The sequence below is a fragment of the Malurus melanocephalus genome, unplaced genomic scaffold (genome assembly GCF_030028575.1).
Source record: "Malurus melanocephalus ecotype Western Australia unplaced genomic scaffold, MMel_1.1 scaffold_0, whole genome shotgun sequence".
NCBI classification, from domain to species: domain Eukaryota; kingdom Metazoa; phylum Chordata; class Aves; order Passeriformes; family Maluridae; genus Malurus; species Malurus melanocephalus.
The window spans coordinates 9,476,210-9,494,250 of NW_026623232.1; the positions used below are offsets into that span (position 1 = coordinate 9,476,210).

Consider the following 18,041-nt stretch of genomic DNA (forward strand, 5'->3'; position numbering starts at 1 on the left):
ACATCCATTATGCTTTTGATGAGGAACAAGCATTAACAACCACACCACGATCCAGCACAAAATTAAAACTTTAGCAGCAGTGTATCAGCTGCCAAAATGCCAAAAAAAAAAAAAAAAAAAAAAAAAAATCATGAGAATAGGATATTGAGTTATCATACCACCCAGCACAGGATTTTTACAAAATGAAAGAAGTTATGCACCACTGGGCTGATTGTTTGGGCAAGCGAAGAGGGAGTGCAAGGAAAATGAGCTTCAGTCTGTAGCTCAGGCACAGGCTAAATTGCTTGCTCTCATAAATTCAGCTATATTAAATCTAACTGCTAACTTAGATTCATGCACYGTTAGGCAAGTGCTGCACTGACCCCGTCAGAAGCCAGAACAGCAAATGCCMCAGGACACAACTGCTCGGACATTCTTTTTGTGCCATGAGTTGAGCTGCTGAGAGCAGAGTTTATTAGAAAAGCATCCAAACAAATCCAAGTCTTGTTTATCTTTCCAGCATGTTTTTCAGCTTCTGAGGGTAATCTAACCAAAAGCCAACATTCATCTAAATGCTAGATGAAATTATTAAATCTCTTATGTAAGACAGTGTTAGAAATACACTGCTTCCTTTGAAACCAGAGTGCACCAAAAGACTACCAAGAAAACAGTTTGGCTGTTTTTTTCTGACTTCAACAGTAAAAAAATATATATGACATAAGAATGGGAGTCCAAAACCCTCTGTAAATCCAGGATATTTGTAAATRTGTTTAAGAATTTGAGGGTCTTGGATTGAAATCTTGGGTGCTGCACATAGTGATACTAAAGAGCAAGGCAGAAAGGGTGGTGAGCTGAAGCACATCTTCACTCTGACCACTATTTTCAGTACATGTCATGCTGGCAGGTCAGGACCAGCAGAAGCTCAGCTGACACCTTCATTGTGCTGTCAGGAAGTGATGCTGCAGGAAATCTACAGGAAATCTCTTTGACACAAAAGGTATGCAGTTTTTAGTGAAATTTTTGAAAGACTTACAGGAACCAAAGGGCATATTTCTCCACAGAAGTACCAGAACATTTTTGGTACTTTCTCTTTTTGGGGTACCAAATCATCATGCCCTGTTGGCTGTATGATCGACAGACCTGGCACGAAGGAAAACTGCAGTAATACGTGCTTAGGACAATGAGGAGCAGTGCAAACTTTTTTTCTGAAAGTACTTATTAGATRTTACATCAAACCAAATAAAGGCAAAATCTTAGAAACAAACAAAAAACCTCACTACAGCAGTCTACAAAAAATACTTTGCAAATCAGAAATGGTTCAGCCATTGTCTAATAAATAAAATAAGGATGTAAAGGCCTAAAAGCAATGAGATCTACTTGGTGGAGAAAACCTCTGCTTGAATCCAGAAAAACAGTATCAGTTAAGTCGAGTTTTGCATAAAAATATATAATTATGTGCATGACATTTTCTGGTTATCGGAAAAAGAACTGCTAGGTTTATGGAAACTGTGGTTGCCACCGGTTGCACATTCCAGGGAACATTCTTGGTAAACCGCAGCTTCTGCTCAACTTACAGCAACATTGGAGAGACTGAAAGACTTTCAGAAAGCCACACATGGCAGCGTAACATGAGCCTGGAAAATAAAGACATACTTCACTTGTCTCACACAGACTTACAGAAAACAGCAATTGCAGGGAAAAAATGAAGAGAAGGAAGCTTGGAGGAAAAGCGAGCAGAAATAAAAAATGTTGTGTGTTAGTAAAAAAAAAAAAAAAAAAAAAAAAAAAAAAAAAAAAAAAAAAAAAAAAAAAAAAAAAAAAAAAAAAAAGAAGAAAAAGGTGACTTACTGGCTTGTTCAAAACCAGTTTCTGTTGACTTTAGGAGGCAGATTTCAAACTGCTGATAGAGGCTGGCTTATACCAAAAAATATGAATRCAGTCTCAGTGAGAGAAATGGTCACTGAATCAGCCTTACAGAGTTCAAGAAGCATTTGGACCGTGCTTTCAGGCATATGTTGTGACTTTTTGGGGATGGTCCTGTGCAGGGCTGGGAGTTAGACTTGATGATCCTTGTAGGTCCCTTCCAACTCAGTTTATGCTGTGAGTTTGTGAAAGTGCATCCAGAGAATAAGAAGAAGTATGAACAAAAGTATGTGGTTATTTCACAGCTCTGTAGAAGACGGACAATGCTTATCTGAAATAGAAGTTACACTTCAAGCTTTCATATATTAAGCTTTTTAGGAACATTTGGAGCCTCACTTGAGTTATATATTGTTGTATCTGCAGGATATGAGCACCTTAAGGTAGTCTGTGTGCAGACTGGAGTATTTGAGAGTAGTGTATTTTTGGAATGCTATTGATAAAACCTAGTTATTTCATCTTATCCCAAGTGGCCACTCTACTGCAAGCAGGCAAACCAAACAAATGAGTTAAAATAGGATTTTTTCCAAGGGGAAAATAAAACCAATCATGGATAACTAGCAGAAGGTAAATTGTTAATTATTAATTATGATTTTTTTCTTTTATTATTTCATTCATTTTATTTTATTTTTAAGGTACTGAAGGAGCTTTCATTCCGATAGAATGAAATTTACACCCTGCAGTTACAATACAAATGGATAAATTGACCAAAATCACAGTAGTCAATGCATATAAGTAACCAGTTAGTTCAAAACCAAAATAAAATTTTAAAACCTGCATATGCCTTATGAGGTAAACTGTAATYGATCATCTCCTTCATAACTGTATCTTAATTAGATTGTAAGAGCCTCAGGGATGGCATTAATTTTTTTATAAATTTAAAGGACCTGTCCTGCATAGTAAATAGACATTCAGCATAGTACTGTCACTTGTATTAGCAAGTGCTAATTACCATAATAAATGGAAGCCTTTTCTTGAATTCTGTTTTAGAACCTCACACGCCTGAAAAAAAACCCCAGAATGAATGATARGAATCTGGACATTTTTACTCCCACTGAAATCAGCCTCTGCAGACCGGAGCCTGTGTTCCTAAGAAATTACTGAGATGTCATCACAGAATAACAATACTCCTTTTTGCTTAGACATCCACTTTGTTTGAACACTGTCCCTTGACAAAAAAAAAAAAAAAAAAAAAAAAAAAGATTATTCTGACAGATCAGTATCACCAGACTGTTTTCAATTCTCAGCTAAGCCGGTATTCAGGGAGCTTGTGATTTACAAGGCCAGCACAAAGTTACCTTGATAGCCACAGGAACAAGGAACGAGACTTATGAAATGTAAGAGAGATGACAGTAAAGTGGAAAGACTCCCTCTTCTTCAGTGAACTGGACAGCAAGCAGGTTGTGGAGAGTAAAGTACAGATTCTTTGGTAGTTTCATTTCTTGCAACTTCCCCAAGAACAGCAAGKGTAGAGTGTTACAGTCTTGATTTCTTTGCAGCTGCAGTTGCATTTCTTTACATAATTTGTACTTTGGCACTAGAAAAAGATTATAAATGAAGTGTTGCTTTCAAAGTTTCAGACATCAAGATTTTTTTTTTTTTTATTATTATTATTCTGTTTGGCAAAGGTGGTTTTAATTTGACTTTCACAAGTGCAGAAACCTGTCCCCTCAGAAGTTGGTCAAACTATTAATTTTATGGCAAAGACAACAGAGTACAGTAAAACCTTTTCACAAAGCCAGACAGCTTAACCTAATTAAATGGCTGTTTTGACAGGTGGTTTAAAGTGGAATGCACACTATTGAGAATGGCTGCAGAGCCTTATATGATGAGTGTCTGTGTGCTTATGTGTGCAGGTGAAAATGTGACTGCGCAGGGGGTGACAATAGATCTGTGTTCATAAAGCATTTTTTTCTCCAAAAGCTGCAGCTGTTCAAGATTTATAGATTTATTTCAATTAATTGTGCTAGATATATTGACTCAGGTGAATGGTTACACCTGGACTATAGTAAAGGAAAGATGTTTATGGAGGTCTGTGATGTCATACATCAAGGCATAGGAGATGAACRTTTTACAAGGGGAAACGAGCCTTGTAGGAAATATATAAACATTGTCATAAGGGATCTGATTTCTGGTTCTGCTCAACATCACAAAAGAACTTTGCCTCAGTAAAATGGTGCATTTGTGGTAGGAAATAATGAGCATTCGGGTCTCCAAAAGTATGCTGAAAGGGCTCTGAATCCATCAGACGCTTAGCAGTTTGGACAGCAAGCCAGATTAGCAAGCTTGATCCTACACACAGAAGACCTCTCCTCATCCATCTCCTGCCTGCCTGAATTCCCAGGCCCTCCCTTCTGGAACTGCTACCTATGTGTGCAAGATTGGCATGCAGAGAGCTAGCCAGATGTAGCTGCAAAAACAGTGAGGGATTTTGCAGTTTAGGCCCCATGTAGTCTCCCTATGCAGTTCTGTTTAGTTCAGATAACACCCTTGTTATTTTACTTTTCTGAGTCAAGTCTTATGTAGTTTCAAAAAGTAATTTCATACTCTATTGTCCTCCAGTAGCAAGGAAGAAATGTTGCTATACTGTCCTCTGAATATTTTTAAGGAATAGTAACTATTTCTTTAAAGTCATGACAATTCATCTTTAGTATCAGAACAACCACACTGCAGCAAGGTAACCTGATAAAACCATGGTGTGATTTTAGCTGAGTTCACCTACTGACCTAAAAAAGGTGAAACTTTTACAACTCATCCCTGTGTCTTCGGAGATTTTGTGTGGATTTTGTGTGTTTTGTTTGCTTGCTTTATATAATGCTTGCAGCCCTGAGTTTGTGGAGTGCATACAGTACAATATATATTGCTTTAAGCTCCATTTTTTGATAGCTGCCTAGAAAGTCACTAATGATAGGTAATTATGAAGATAAGAAGGCTGCTTCAGGTTCACATTCAGTCTTCAGTACTCGGATATATCCAGACTCACTCTGCTGATATATCCTGCCTTCCCCATCTCATTCTTATCAACTGTGGCATCTATTGTGAAAGAGAAGAAATATTTAATCATCTGAACATCACTCTGGTAGGTCTATTGGTTATTTCTGTTTTCTTGTGTGAATGTTAAGGGACTGTACTGCAATGTGGCCTGAAGGATTTGAAGCATGGAGAGAATCTGCAGACCCAATCCTCTCTGGTGAGGGTTATCCACCCAGGTGATCTTGGGTCCATCTTCAGTGTTTCCTCTTCACATTTCATTTAGTTTTTGTCCCTTCTTCATATTTAATCGGKTTTCCCTATAAAGATTCACAAAATTTCTTCAGTTTACTCCCTCTTATAGAACACCTGAAACTATTTCACCCGGTGATGTCTGCCTACAAGAAACTTTAAAACTCTTGTTGACACTGAGTGAAAACCCCCCACCATGTTAATCAGTGGTCTGACAATTCCTTCATTCTTCTTGGCCTGAATGGATCTACTTGCTGTCTCTGTGGCTGGGTCTCTCATTCTGCTCTGAGATGTGCTTGGTCCTACGGGGTAACAATGAGCAGGTCTCTGAAGAACTCAAGGGACTGAGAGACCAATAAATTATGTTAATATGTGACTCCATTTTGCCCATGCAAAAAWGAGAATTATACAAGATCATTCAACAAGCATTCTGAAATGAACAGGAAGAAAAGAGTTAAATATCAAAGGGAAAATTTTTCATCTGGTCAATTGTAAAAATCCCATTTCAACCTTTCAGGTGTAATTCTTATGTATAGAAATCTTACTTATGCAATGTTTAATAAGCTAAACATGTTCTGATGAATGATTTCCAAAAAAGTAAACATGAAGTATAAGGAAGTTTATCAGGGCATTTTATTATAATAAGAGCAGTACCAGCTTATCTAAAACATTTCACTTAGAGACTAACGTTTCAGAGGCTCTGCAAACCACATGAAAGGAGCATGGGAAGCCAGGCTCCTGCCACTCAATCCCAGGGCTTTAGAAGTTCTGTCAGATAATGAGAGAATTACAGTGGTGGATATGGCTTGTGAACTTCCAACCAGCATCTGAGAATTATTCACCCATTTGTGAATTGCATGTTAAATGTCTTTTAAGTTATTACCAGATTGGTAATTAAAATGGGATAAAGTCCAACAAACCAGAAAAATATATTGTGTTCAAGCAGAGTAGAGACACGCTGATCAAAGGGAGACAGGAAGAAAAACAAACATATTAAGCAATGCATAGTAAAATCTCATATTGTAAAGGAAGGAGATTCTATATTTTAGTTATTTCTGATTTACATGTACATATAAAGCTACCTCATTTTTATAACCGCATCTGAGCATTTTGCTCTTCGTCTGACTAGCAATCATTTTGTTCCACCTTACACTGCCATTTGGCTTTCCTCCAAGACATTTCACCGGTTTTTCTCTGTGAAGATAAAAATCATTTATATTAAGAGGCAATGTTTCCATGTTCTTTTCATGATAGTGGGCAGCACCTATTTTTCACTCAGTGTTGTGAGACCTTTAATAATAGCATCAGAAGAAAATCCAAGTAGGACAATATGTTTAAGAATCTAAGTTTTACTGTGTCTTGATTGATGAAATAGATGAAACCACCAACAGGTTAAAAAGCCCAGACACTTGTTTTTGTCATACCTCAATCCAGGAAATGGTGTTGTCCACTTCAGGGGCCAGAGGAAACTTAATTTTGTTCAAACTTGACTAAGGTTCATGAGCAGCTTGATGTCCCAAAAGAATTTTTCTTGAGCAGACTGTGTGTTAGCTATGTACAGGGTCTTAGGAGTAATGAGTGATTAGGGGGAAGCAAAAGTTAAAACAGGAAGAGTGAATAAAAAGGGAGAAAGGACAGAGTTTTGAGCTCTTTCCAGCAGGGGTACAAATCAAGGTTACCAACAGGATCCACTGTTTTACTGCCAATGCTTGTGGAGTTTGCTGAAGAAATCCCAAATTATGAGAACTCTGCCAAGGAGTACTGAAAATTCAGATCCTATAGACTTTAAACAATAACAGGAAAATTTCAGGTCAATATGGACCTGGAATGTAATGCATTTAGTGACAAATTAATGCAGGAAAAAAGGTGTCTCCTTAATAATGTAAGCTGTCTTTTGTTTTCTGTGCCTTCAGGTTCCACTGGGAATGAAAATAAGAGGGTTTAGTGCAAAGGGAAAGGCTGGAATCCATTGGAATCTTGGCATAAAAGTAATGAAAAACAAATTTGAAATGGAGTGAAGCCAAGGCCAGGACTGCAGGTAAGAGGTCCAGAGAAAGGACATTCAGAGAGACAATACAAATGCCTGACCTTGGGCTACGTGCAACTTGCCCAGGAACTGGGCTGTAATCAAACAGAAATGCCATATTTTTTTGTCTGCAATTCACTCTAAAGGACAGAGGTACTACAGTTTTAAAGCAATCACTGGATGAGTCCCTTCAACCTTGTTTCAAGCATGTCCTTTCATGGCCAATCTAAAAGAGCTCTTACAAATTTGCCTCGGTTACACATTTTCTTCAAGGGAAGAGAAGAACCATGCTACACATGGTGTTTAACATGACTCTTTCTGGTTTTGATTTTATCTCTGTGAAACAGCTATGACTGCTCTATGGTTAAAAAGGGTCACAGGCTTGATTTTCTGCAAGCCATCTTTCAGTCAATCCATTTTGAAACCTGGTCTAAATCCAGCCTTTTGCAATATTTAGCATGCCCAATCACAGCTTCTCAGAATAATAAAAGAAAAATCAAGAAAAGAATTTTCAGTTGTTTGCATTTCATAAAAGGAACCTATTTTTATTATATTTAAAACAGAATAATCCTGACTTTTCTTCCTTGTTTAACTCCACCAATTAGTTTCCTTTTTAACTGTAGATTGGTGTTGTTGGCTTTGTAGAGGTTATAAAGAAATGCCTTTTCATATATACAGTGCAAGAGCTGAAAGAAAAAATCACCTCAGATATAATGGACCTGATTTTCTTTTACACAGTTCTGGCAGCATAAAAAAATCTTAGAATGGGCATAAGTTTTATTTAAAACACTTTAGGGTTCCTTTGTACTGCCAGAACCTGTAAAGGGGTCTTTATGTAAAGAAGAATCAAGGCCAATGTGTTTCAGGATTATGCTTCTTTGGGAACCTTTTCTATACCTCAGACCTCATATTTTGACATTTAAGGCTACTCACAGATTAAGTGTATGAGAGACTCTCACTCTGAATCAACAATAAGTGAAATCATTCATATACAGCTAACAGCTTATTTCCACTACAGTATAAAACAAGGGAAAAAAATTGAGCAAGTAGGTTTGAAATCTTCAAGACAGTAGGAAAAGGAGGAGATTAGTTTTTATAAAGATAATAATCACCAGTTTTGAATTTCTTAACACACAGGTACTAACAATGCTTCTGCCATTTCCCATACTWCTGCCATATTAATGTCTTCCATCAACACTTCCATGATGACAAGTGGAAAAAAAGATCAACGGAAAGAACTGAAAAGTTTTCCAAAACCCATAACTCTTTCTGGGAATAAGAGAAACTTCATAATAGCCCTGGAAAAAGAAGTATAATTTTCATGAAGCATTGAAGGACACAYGGTGAGCAACTATGATGACTGAAATTTATGAAGTAACTTTTCTTTATCACCTCATAATTCAAATTGCAAGATAGCCACATTAAGTCCTGAAGGTCTTTCTTCTGTTGTGAGGGACAAGGAATCTGTCGTATCTTTCTGATAAAATGCAATATTTATGCATTTTCACTTATTTGATTTTAACAACACCTGAAAATATCATTAATTATTTTCTCTATGGGCTTAATAATGCATATGTTTATTTTTATTAATGCTGACCTTTAAGGCATGMAATTAATTACATTTTTATATAGTTCTTTTCCCTGACACATCTCAGCAACAGAATGAGTGGGTGTGTTTCTCATGCAAAGCAACACTAATCTTCCCAGGAAGAGCTTTTATTTCACAATTGTTAAATGAATCATATTTAAAAGGCTGGTATAAAAACACATTAGCTTTTTCAAGGAATAATTTTATCATAAATTTGGAATAACTATGGTTAAAAATAAATGTGCTTTTATATTGAAGAAATAAAAATCCAAACAAGCAAGAAATGTAGCTCAAAAGGATACGTGACAGACTTAAAGACTTAACATATATTAAACAACTTGATAGCAAGTGTGTACCTGAGAATACATAATGAAACTAGGAATATTTAATTTCTAAAGCCATGCTTCTGAATCTCAGCCATGGTTTTCAGTGTGAGGAGCGCCAGTGTAAATGTTATAATATCTAACTCTAGTATCTTCTTAGTTAAAGATACTATAGCATCTTATCTATAAAATAGAAAAAATTCCTCTCTCTTCATGTCTTAGGCATTGTTGAAGGATGAAATAATTCCTGTCAGCCCTGGTAAGAACGTTAGAGGTTGCCTATGCATGTGGTAGAGATAGATAAGATCATCTAAGAATTTCAGATATATATATGTCCTAAAAATGTCCCTGATTATATTTCACCATTAAGCYTCATTTCTGAACAGGCACTGTAGGGAGTGGTGTGAATCTATCTGTACTTCTTTCTCCTCAAACATAAAAGATTTAACAAATACATATTTAATGCTTGGCTAAATKCTTAAATGAAGCAATCACTATTATACCTATTTCATACCGGGGCATGAAATGTGCAACTGTTTAGTCACAGGTGAAATTCAGTTACAGACCTGGGAGCAAAATCCAGTGTCCTGGTTGTATTTCCTTTGCTCCAGGTGTAGAAAATATTTCTACAGTAATTTATATCCAATCCATTCTGAATTGTCATTAAAGGAAATTAAGACAAAAGTGTCTTTTTTTTTTTTTTCTTTTAATTGAAAATAAGAAAAAGGTGATTGTACATCTGTTTCAGGAGGTGAAATTTGGTCATATCTGTCCAAAACAGGGCCAAGAGACCATGAAGCCTCTTAGTGTTACGCTTGAATTAATAAAAGAAAGAATGAAATTAACTTGTCAAAGAAAAGAAAAACACAAGGTTATTTTTCTTTCTGGTATAGGGAAAGAGCTCTATTTTCATCTCTTTAGTTCTTAAATAAATACTCCCTTCTGAGGAGCACATGATATCCATTTTGTATTGAAAATGTAACCACTAGAGGGTATCTGTTCAAAGTCACTGCACACAATATCCCGGGATTTCAGCAATGCCAAAGAGACAGACAAATCTTGCATTCAGATACGCTAAGTTAGGTGAGGGTGGAAAATAATTGTCACTGCCTCGACTGGTTATCCTCTTCATATATCCTTCTGCAAATTCTTGACTGCCTTGCCAAAATGAAATTGTCCCTGCAATAAGAAAAATTAATGATTTCACTATAAAAGTGCATTATAATTATTGATATGTATTGATTCTATTGTGCTGTATTGTTTAACATCACGGTGAAGGGTTGAGCACAATTTCCTACATTTCTGAGTTAACCCTTTATACATCTGTAGTGATAACCAGTCATGCCATATTACTTTTACCCTGAGATTTAAGTTATTAAATGGCCAGAGTTACTACCAACATCAAATAAATACACAGTAAATTGAATCTGTCAGATATTTTCTACTTCTCACGTGCACTTTGATTCTGATTTTGAGACCCTGATTGGATTAGTTTTCAGCAAACAGGAGAATCTGTGAATGATTGGAAAAATGAAACTTTCATGATGATTTGGAACCTATCCCCCATCAAATAAATAGAATGGCACAATATATGCATTCTCTACAATTTGAAGTCTGTGGCTTTTTTAACAGGAAAGCATGCGCCTAAATTCTGCTAATCACTATCCCAGCTTCCTCAGATAAAAAAAAAAAAATACAATAATGTTATCTAATTAATTTACAGGATTTATCTACTTAACAGGATGGTATGATAATACCACATAATACCACACAATAGAGTATTTTCATCTCTTGAAGATACTGTCTGTTAGAAAGCCATATAGTATCCTAGGTTCTTTGACAAAAAAGCATCTGAGGGACTGCTGTGACTTTCTTTGTTTTCTGTCCATCTTTGGTGACTCAGCTCAAATGATRTAACATCTATTTGTAGATAAGTGAGCGCAGCTTCTAGTACAGGCATAGATCAAAGCTTAGACTCGAGTGAAAGGATTTATCCATGGTCAGGTTGTAAACTGGGAGCCTAAGTCACCTGAGCTGCCCTACAATTTGTAGTGACTTGGAGAATCTCTCCTGGCCAAACACAGTTCTGAAGAATCTTGATCTGTAAGCACAGTTTTCTTCCTGGCACGCTCCACAGCAAACTCCTGTTTTGACCTCTGTGCTGCAGAGGRGATTTGGTAGAAAACAAATCCCAAATTCTTTGTCTGTGGGACGCCTGAGYGCTTTCATTTCAACGACATTTCTTGTGACTACTTAGTGACATTCAAGTAATGAAGCTGCTGTGCTTTGTTTCAATATTACATGACAGTAAATCTTTGGCCTCACTGAAGCTRAACTATCTGAATCCAAGACCTTTCACTACCCAAACTTGATCAGGGTTATTTAATCTTTTGTTGCTTTATTACCTAAAATTACTTGGCTTAAAGTAGAACAAAAAAATTGACAGATCAGCATAAAGCTCATAGTGAGAAGACACCAAAATTTATCAGCCACGTGCTTTATTTTTTTAAATCTAAAAGCCATTGCCTCTGTTTCCTAATTATAATCAGCCACAATTGATTTTTAAAAAGAAGCATTGTGCAAATAATCATGTGAGACAAATGAACTGTRCCAAGACCTGGATCCAGTCTTATCAAATTCTTTTATTTGATATAAAATAACATAATTAGGATCAGGTGCATCCTGAGATGGGCTTTTGTCTCTGCCAGCCCTTGATGCTTCCTTTGGGTGACTGTTATAAATACTGATTTAATRCATGCTGAGCATTACGGAAAGAAGATTATTTAGGAAACTGGAATAGTAGTTGGTATTAGGTACATTGAAGTTAAAAAGGGCTTACAGCCAATGAGACAGAGCTGTTTTAGCCTTGGATTGAATAGAAACCATAACCAAAATTAAAGACTTAGTAATAATGCATAAAGTTAAGAAAAAGACTAAAGAATAAATTAAGAGTACATTTTGTTTAGTATACTAATATCATACTTGAAACATGGAATAAAAGACAGGGTTCAAGACTAATCTTTGTGCTGTTGCACATATAKATCAACGTTGCACATATATCACAAAACAGAACAGGAAACAGAAAATACTCTAAATCATTAGTGTAAAAAACAGCATGTTTTAAAAAAATTGTGGTTAAGACAGTCATTAAAATCTTCAAGCTCCAGTTAAGTCACTGCAAACTTTGTCCCCTTGAGTACTCTGAACAATCTAAAGAATTCATTTTGTTGCCTATGAGACCTGAGCTTTTTAGAAAATGCAACCATTGACCTCAAAGGCAYTTAACTGAATGAAGCAACAAATTAAGCAACAGTTAAGTTAGAAAATCATGATGGTTTACCAAAGATGCMCAGAAAAATGTTTTAGCTGCAAGAAGACTTGTTAAACAATGATTGTAGAACAGAAAAATATATAGATAACTTCTCATTCCTCATATTCTAACTTCTTCATAGCTGACTTCTGAAAATACAGATCAAGGTCTAGTAATCAGTGACATGCAAATGAAGAACGATTAAGTAGAAGCACATTTGCCCTTCAGATTGCTGTCACTGACTCAACAAAACTTAACTATAAACCCTTCCTTKTAATGTAGCCTAATTGCAGTCTGTTTGCTTAGTGTTTCATGAGGGTTTATCACCTCTTTTCAAAASAGTTGCAGAGGTCTTTGGTGCATTCTTCGTCTTTACTAAGAAGGGTTCCAGTCTTTCCTTTGTCTTTCTGTAATAAAGAAGAAAAAGAAAATTAAGCGTTTATTATTTTACAACAGGACATTAACAACCTCCAAGAACATGAGAGAGGAGAGTGAAGTGAAATTGAGTGAAGGAAAATTTAGTTTGAGTATCAGGATACAATTACTATAATTGAAATTTATGCCTCTGGAAAAATTTCCCAGGGGGCCCAATACAAATAATGCGAAACTCATTTGAGTTATTTGTGGCTGGACTAAACCAGATGACCTAATAGCCATTCATCTCAAATATATGTGACTTTATGAAGCTGCATTGCACGGCCTTTAAAACTAAGTATATCAATGGCATCTTTATTCAACACCCTTGTTCTCAAAACACCAAACTGATAAAGAGGAAATATCTCATCTATCAATGAAACACAGCAACAATTCAGTACTGAACAGATCTACATAATTTTTGAACAAGACTTTCTGTCAGTCTTTTATTCTTTCTATTAAATTTTTCCATGTTTTCTCCCTAACTTCCCAATCAGAAAAATAGTTTCAAAAGGCATAGTTGATACTTTGTGTTCAACATTTGCTGTACTCCAGTTAATCAGATTCATATTTCCATTAAAAACCTATAATTATATCCTATCTAATTTTGACTGCAGTTTTCTATTGAAATTTCACCCTGTTTTTGTTCAAACTCAGTTATTGACATTCTCTGAGACTTTTGTATTTTCTAACTGAGGTGCATTGAATGGRTTATTGTTTATGATTGTAATTTTCTCWGCCCAGGATGTGATTGGTTTTGTGACCCACATTCTAGTTACAAGCTGGAATTACCATGGTTTGTCCTCCTGCTAATTTATTTCTGCATTTCATATGATAAGATAAATTAGCCTCACATGTGATTAATTAACTTGGTATAATGTAAGTTTATTACRCAAGCATCTTGGATAGAATGTGCAATATATTTTTACACCATTTGTGTTGCATGGAGGCAGAACATATCACCTGCACCATTCACTTGTTTTCCTGAAAACACCTGTTTTCTTGAAGTCACCATTCTTCTGGTGGTATTTCCATATCCAGACTATCTAAGGTCCTATTTTGGTCTGTTTAACCTCAGATTGCTATCCAATATAATGAAAATCAAATTCTCAAGGGCTCTATCCAGACTCATGTCCATATCATGTAATTAACTAACAATTACACTGTAGAAGGTATTATTATTATTAAAGCTGACCTTCCAGTTATGTCAATRAACATCCTGTAGACAGTTTTCTGTRCTGCAGGTAATGCAGCTGAAAATGTACAGATCTACATGGACTCCTCTCTAGTGTTTGATTACGTGTTTTCTGGCAGTTCTTTTATAATTGCTGCTTTAAATGGGTTTTTTTACACTTGAAAAGTCATTACAGTTTTGTCAGGAAGGGATATCTAAGCATATCTGCCTGCCTATCTGCACTAGAAAATTGCTGCGTAATTCAACAATATTTACTCCTGAAAGATTTTGAAGCATTTTAAAGCTAGAAACATTTTATTAAAAATGCATTTTTAAAGCAGAGGAGAAATCTGTTAAAAAGCACCTCAGCTATTTGAATGGGTTTTATTACCAATTTTCCCAGCACTTCAATTACAGACTGGTGCTATCAAGCACCAGGAAAATAGGTTGGATGCAACACATATTTTGTAGCCATATGTACTCATATACTTTTCAAATGAAACTAAGAATATTCTGGACTAACTGAATATTCATTATCATAACATGTTTGTCTACTCAGACATGTAAAAAATACTTATGAGTAGGAGTTAAAAATGTGAACAACATTGTACTTGATCTGCTCCTGTAAAATTCACTGGATGTTTCAGTATTGATTTCAGGGCAATCAGAGACCTACACTTCATCCTTTAGAAAATCCCACCTTACCCATGTGATTTTTTTCTCTACTTTCAAATATTTTATTTTTCTAATGTGTGGTGTATCCCAATTAATATGGAATGCTGACTCCATATCCTGTCACTTGATGTAGGCCTGTCTCCAAGCATTTTTTTTTTGAGCGGAGTATTGAAAATGTAGCAAGGAAAGTTATCTCAAACTTATCTATCTGTTATGAGATTTTAAATAATTAATTTTGTCCAATTGTCCAAAGAATTTGTTATATATTAGGGCTGGGAATCTAAATAATTTCTTTATTTAAATTTTTGATGACTTAAAGAAGTTTCACATGTGTAAGATCGAAGAGTTTCTTGAACAATTCACAGATGAAATTTGTTAAACAACCACTTACGAATTTTTCTAGCTTATATGGGGAAAATAAATTTGAAGCCAGAACAGAATATCTGCATTTTAAATTGGGCCAATTATGTTTCAGGACCCCTGAGGCAGGCTGCCCCAACCTCTCTGTTGGTGTTGTGGKGGTGGTGTCAACAGATGATGTCTCCTTGGGTGGCTCTGGCTCAGTAACGCTCCCCAAAGGTGATCTCAGAGGCATAATTCAATTTTATGCATGGTTATAGATTCAAGAACAGTGTTATTTGAGGAGCAAATATTCCCCATGTAAATGCAGCAAATTCAAAACTGTCTACTGACRGTGAAGTTCAAGAGGAAAATTTTGTCCATTTTTTCAGAGTTCAYGAACTCAGTAGGGAGGATGGGCTGCATGGCCCCACCCATGGAGTGGCTGCACCTGCAAGGCTGAATGCCATCATGGTGACAATAATTTCAGTGGGGATCTCTTGCAAAAAAAAATCAGTACTCAGGGTCAGAGTCTGCAGCCACTGATAGGACATCACACAATAATTGCAATGTCACCCATGAGTCTGTGAGAACTGTGATACCTCCCATGGGAGACAAATCCTCTGGTCACACTATAAAAATTACTTTATCTTCTGCTGGGCAAAAAATTCTAATAATGTCCTGGAGAGCCGCAGCCATGCGACAGACTGGTGCAAACTGGGTGACAGGGTGAGAAGCAGCTGTGACAGTACCACAATTTGAACTAGAGCAGAGGAGGCTCTTGTGTTGCTCAGGATATTCAGCAGATATGTGCTGTGACAGCCTCCAAGTGGTAACTCAGCCGGCAGCTGAGACCTTCCTTGTGAGAAGTGTCATTACTCCCACACTTTGTGCTCCTGCTTCCCAGAGACACAAGGAGGACAGCACAGAGTGAGCGAGCAGCACCAATTTAATCTTCAAAGCATGCCTTCAGAGGAGGGAAAACAAGAACCTGCTGGAATGAAAAAGATTTTAAGGAATTTTTATGATTCGGGGCAGATAGGAAGGATTAATTACACTAAAGAGTAGACTAATTGCCCAACCTGTTAATGCACAAGCAACAAATCTCATTATACAGAGCTGGGAAAAGTCCAAATTAAATAACACTTTATAGCATTATTAATACTTTAGAGGACACCTGATTTTACTTCATCTGTTTATTGTAAGAAGCATTTTCTGTAATGTCAGAGAAGGTGATAKAACTACTAGTTACTCTTTTCTGGTAATGTGATAAAATCTTCTGACATTTAATGAAGGTAAATAACATACCTTGCCTTGTTTCTGAGGGAAATAACTGAGCTTTTATCATATTATATGTTACTAATTATTAGAGAAAAATATTGTCAGCACAAAGAACTGAAATGCAACGATCATTCCTTAGAAGGTCATGAGATAAACCTAAAGTCTCCACAATTTTACCTCATGATAGCCTTTGTCTTTCTTTTTTTCTTTCTGGTGTTTTGAACCTTCACAAATCCTAGTTTTTAGCTTTTATTTCTTTCTCAAAGAATATAAAAAGAAATTTGAAATGCATTGTGTTGCAGGATCCAAAAGAGAATATAAGAAAAAGATCAGACTCAAGGCAAGCTCAAAATAATAGGCAGCACCRCAACAATCTCCTGGCTAGGAATTTGTGCACCTCATTTCTCTTGTGAAGAAAGCATTTTCAGGTTTGTTAATTCTGCCACAAACATATTACTTTGCAGAAGTGTCATGCTTCAGTTATTTTCCTAACCTCATTCCTTAGTCAACTAAAACCAGGGAAAGGCATTTTTATTGYTTGTGAAAAAGGATAACCTTTTTCCCTCGGATGGACCCTTATCATAAATCTATTCAAGTAAGTAAAACTAATGGAAAATTTGTCCAAAATTAGCTTTATGAATACTATTTCTGTGAAAACAATTTCATAGAACTCATACAGACACAAGAGATGGTATTATCCATTATACAATTTATGTCCACTTATCCAACTTACTTCTATTTGTCCATATAAAAATTCAGTAAATTCAGTAAATTATCATTACCTTTAGAAATAAAATTAACTTGCTCTCCAGTCAATTCATCTCCCAGTTCCTCATTAATTGAGATTTGCTGTGTCTAAAAGCGCCAAGGGTATGAACTGACCTCGTTTAGGTAGAAACCACAGCTGCTGTCGGTCACAGTTTTCCCTTGCCAGTGGTCTTGTGCTTCAGTCTCACAGCAGGTTCAGCCCCTGGACCAGTCCAACAGAGCTGCACCTGTACTGCTGGCAGTGCTACCCTTGTGATAAGATACTCAGAATATGGGTCACAGCTTTTGAATGTACAGGAGGTAAAGATTTATTCTAAAAACATAGAGAAGGAAGTTTTTGTCTAGCCAACACGGCATAATAAAAGGTTCTTCATATTGAAAGCTGTATGAGAAATATCTCAAAGGAAACAGCAGTAGGTATACCATTTTTCATTTGCAAGCAGCAAATATGGAATTTAATAATCATTTAAATTATTAACACACTTTTTGTTTTCTCTGCAACTCTTTCTTCTTTTCTAAATCCATAGTAATATCAGACACAGTGAAAAACTTATTATCCATATTCCCTGTTTCTGCACTGGATGTTACATTTATATATTGATGCAACAAATGCATTTTTAAACATTTTTAACATTTTTTAACACACTTGACGTGGTGGGTTGACTCTGGCTGGACATCAGGTGCCCACCAAGCCACTCCATCAAATCCCTTCACTGCTGAACAAGGGAAAGAAAATATAAGGCAAGGTTCAAGTGCTGAGTCAGGCACAGATGGGAATAACTTGCCAGTTACCATCACAGGGAAATGGCCTGGATTCAGGAAATTGGTCTGATTTWTTAACAATCATATCAAAGTGGGATAATGAGCAGTGAACCCAAATCTTAAAACGCCTTCACACCACCTCTCCTCCTCCCAGGCTCAACTTCACTCTGATTCTCTGGTTCAAGGAGCACCTTCTCCCCCTCCTTCCCTGACCTGGGTGTCTGCAGAGTCGTTTCTCTCACACATTCCCACTCCCCTCT

At 36.3% G+C, this 18,041-nt stretch overlaps 1 long non-coding RNA gene across 1 annotated transcript; it reads left to right on the forward strand.

Annotated features, from left to right (window-relative positions):
* The first annotated feature begins 8 nt into the window (after positions 1-8).
* On the forward strand, positions 9-9,722 carry LOC130583401 (uncharacterized). The gene is made up of 3 exons (XR_008966422.1): positions 9-976; positions 7,035-7,159; positions 8,285-9,722. It is a non-coding gene; the product is annotated as an uncharacterized LOC130583401 (long non-coding RNA).
* Positions 9,723-18,041: the final 8,319 nt, after the last annotated feature.